The sequence below is a fragment of the Gastrolobium bilobum genome, unplaced genomic scaffold (genome assembly GCF_033153095.1).
Source record: "Gastrolobium bilobum isolate Gb01-03AN ecotype WA unplaced genomic scaffold, APGP_CSIRO_Gbil_v1 utg1269, whole genome shotgun sequence".
Lineage (NCBI taxonomy): Eukaryota > Viridiplantae > Streptophyta > Magnoliopsida > Fabales > Fabaceae > Gastrolobium > Gastrolobium bilobum.
The window spans coordinates 204,925-207,996 of record NW_026898540.1 but is presented as its reverse complement, the minus strand read 5'-3'; the positions used below and the strand labels follow the sequence as shown (position 1 = coordinate 207,996).

Genomic DNA, 3,072 nt, shown 5'->3' with positions numbered 1-3,072 from the left:
TTTCTTTTTGGTATCCTATACATGCATTATTCTATGAAGTTTTAACCTCCTCATGTCTATTCTTTCTCCCTAAAAAGCAAGAGGGAGGTTGAAAACGTAGCATACGAGCCACGTTAAGAATGTGCCTATGTTTCCTCTCCTCTTGTCCATTTTGTTGTGATGTGTAGGTGTATGAGTTTTGGTTCAATATTTCTTGGTCATTATAAAACCAAAGCAGGTCCTTACGGTGGAACTCAATTCCATTGTTTGTGCATCCATCACTTTTACAAATTTGTCAAATTGGTTTTGAATCATAGTGCAAAAGTTATTTATTAACTAAGTTCTTAACTTTTTTTTTTCCATCAAATAAGTCTATAATAACCTGAATAATTAAATTGTAAGTGTGAATTAATGAGTAATTAATGGGTTAAATTAGATGAGAAGTCTAAATTTTAAATCAAGTCACTTTTTGTGGTAAAAGTGAAAATATTGAAAGTTTTGCGATGAATTTACAATTTGGCCAAATTTAGTAAGATCCTAAAAATTAATTAAATGCAGTACACCCAACCTAGACCTAAATAGCCCTAAGAAATTAAAAGTATAGTGGTCTAAGTCATGAAAAGCAAGAGAGGGAATCAAGAGGGGCAAAATAGTAATTTTCCTACTCAAGATATTTGTTTAAAACAAAAGTCAAGAACTTTCTCTCTTCACTCCATCGCCTCTCACTTTCCCTCCCTCTCCTCCTTCTTTCATTTTCATGACCTTCTTATTGCAAAGAGAACGAAACCACATTACTCCTTCTTCATGACTCACAAAGCCAAGTGGAATCATTACCCACTCCCTATCTTCCACTCACACTCACCTTTGAGACAATCATTAAGCTAGGAGGTGAGAAGATTTTATTCTTTCTTTGAACCATTTAGGAGTCATCGTGAAGCTTGAGAAAGGAAGGAGATTTTTCCACTGTTGGGAGCTTGAAGCTTCATATATTTGTGCTTTAAATATCAGAGGTGAGAATATATTGTCACTTTGATACTTGAGGGTTTTATGGTGTTTGGGTTTCATGAGAAATTTGGGGTTTTTTATTGTGAGATTATTAAGGTGAATTTGATGTTTAATTCTTATATATTGGTTGCAGGAATATTGACTCTAGTTATGATTTTGAGTTGGAACCACCATTGGAACCCATTTTGGGATAGGGTTCTAATCTTGATATTTCAAGAATTGGGGGGTAAGTAAAGCACACATTGTATTGATGTATTAGTATATTGGTTGATGAATTCATGTGTTGAACATGTTGTTGAATGGTTTAAATTACCTTGTAATAGTTTATTGTTAGTGAATTGTGTTTATTGACCATTGGAGCAAAAAAAAGCTTAGAATCAAGTATAGAAAAGGTGAATTTGTGGAACTTGGGATTAGTCCCACTTAATGTTCCACCATACCCTTTTTTGGGATAATCACCATTGGTTGAATGATTATGTGGATTGTTAAAGTATAGTGTAATGTGCATTCATATAGAAAGTCATTGTTTGTTGGTGTATGATCCAATGAACAAGCACTAGAGGTTAAATTGCATAGTTAGTGTACAAACTAACGTGCAATTGGATGTGTGATATGAAGTGCTTATGCGTATAGCCATGGAATTATGAGTTGATTAATTAAGGTTTATTGGTCAAAAGAATATACTATGGACTATCCCGTGGAGGGATGTATCTGAAGAGGTTTCACTATTAGGAGTTCCATATGGGCGCTCATTGGATGTATGATTCATTGAGTGATCCTAGCGTACTGGGTACACGGAGGGCATTAATGCCTGGGCATTTTCAATGGCCAAAAGAATATAACATGAGCTTCCCTTTGGGGAATTATCCTAAGAAGTCAAACTCGTGGAAGTTCCTTGTAGACACTTGTTGAGTGACAACTGTTCAAGTGATCCAAGCGCACTAGGTGCATTAAGTTGCCTCACCGATTATACGATTGTTATATTATTCCATGTTATTCTAACCTTTTATGCAAGCAAGTGAAGTTAAGGACAGATCAATCTCCAAGGGCCCTTAATTTTATAAGATTTATCTCTCATCCCTTTTGGGGACTTGTTTCAGGTTCTCATGGATGAGGGATTGGTCTATATCGAAGAAAGGATCATGCTTAGCCACTAAGGCTAATCCTATATTTTTTTATGTTAACTTGTCTTTTTGGGGTTTTACTTGTAAAGTTTAGGGGTATAGTTACTTGTAAAACCATTTCTTTTGGAAAAGCTTGTAGATGTTTTAATGACTTGTAATATAGGTTTGTATTGATGAATGCATGAATGATATAATTTGGGATGTAATGTGCTTAAAATCAAAAAGATGTATATATACAAGATGTGATAAGTCCATGTATGGATCTCTTGAAAAGAGTATGTAATGATTGGTTCCTTGTATGGTTGTTAATATGTCTAATTAAGTGGTAGGAGTTGTGCCCACGCTCAACGATGAGGTCTGAAGCACTAAAAAGTAGGGTTGTGCATGGGTCAGGTCGGGTCAGGTTTTTGTCCGACTCGACCCAACTTGGTTTTTATAGGTCAGGTATTTTGACCTGACCCGCTTTAATTTGATCCAAGTCAGGTCTGACTTGGATTGGATTTTGTTGAACTAGTTCAGAACCAATTTGGATCTGACCTGACTTGGTTTCTGAAGTGGGTCTGACTTGGTTTCTGAACTGGGTCAAATCTGACCTGACCCGTTTTTGACTTGGTTTTCTCACAAAATTTTGTCGAAATTTTTACATTGCAAAAGACGAAAAATTTCGTAACAAAATTATTTTTTCGTCGAAATTTTTACAAATTTTTTTTTTCTATTTAAATTTAGTTTCCGTCAACAGTTTTGACGAAAATGATTTCTTCCATCAAATGTTTTAAACGAAAAAAGAATTTTGTCAAAAAATTTGACGGAATGTTTTTCGTTCAAAATTTCGAGGGGAATGTGTTCTGACGAAAATTTTGACGGAAATTATTTCGAGGGAAATGTTTCATTTGAAACTTTCGACGAAATTTAGATTCTCTAAAGACTTTTGACAAAATATTTTTTTCGTCAAAAAAATTAACGG

At 34.7% G+C, this 3,072-nt stretch overlaps 1 long non-coding RNA gene across 1 annotated transcript; it reads left to right on the top strand.

Annotated features, from left to right (window-relative positions):
• The first annotated feature begins 703 nt into the window (after positions 1-703).
• Positions 704-2,355, top strand: LOC133317291 (uncharacterized). Its single transcript, XR_009752293.1, has 3 exons — positions 704-989; positions 1,118-1,210; positions 2,085-2,355. It is a non-coding gene; the product is annotated as an uncharacterized LOC133317291 (long non-coding RNA).
• The last annotated feature ends 717 nt before the right edge of the window (positions 2,356-3,072 follow it).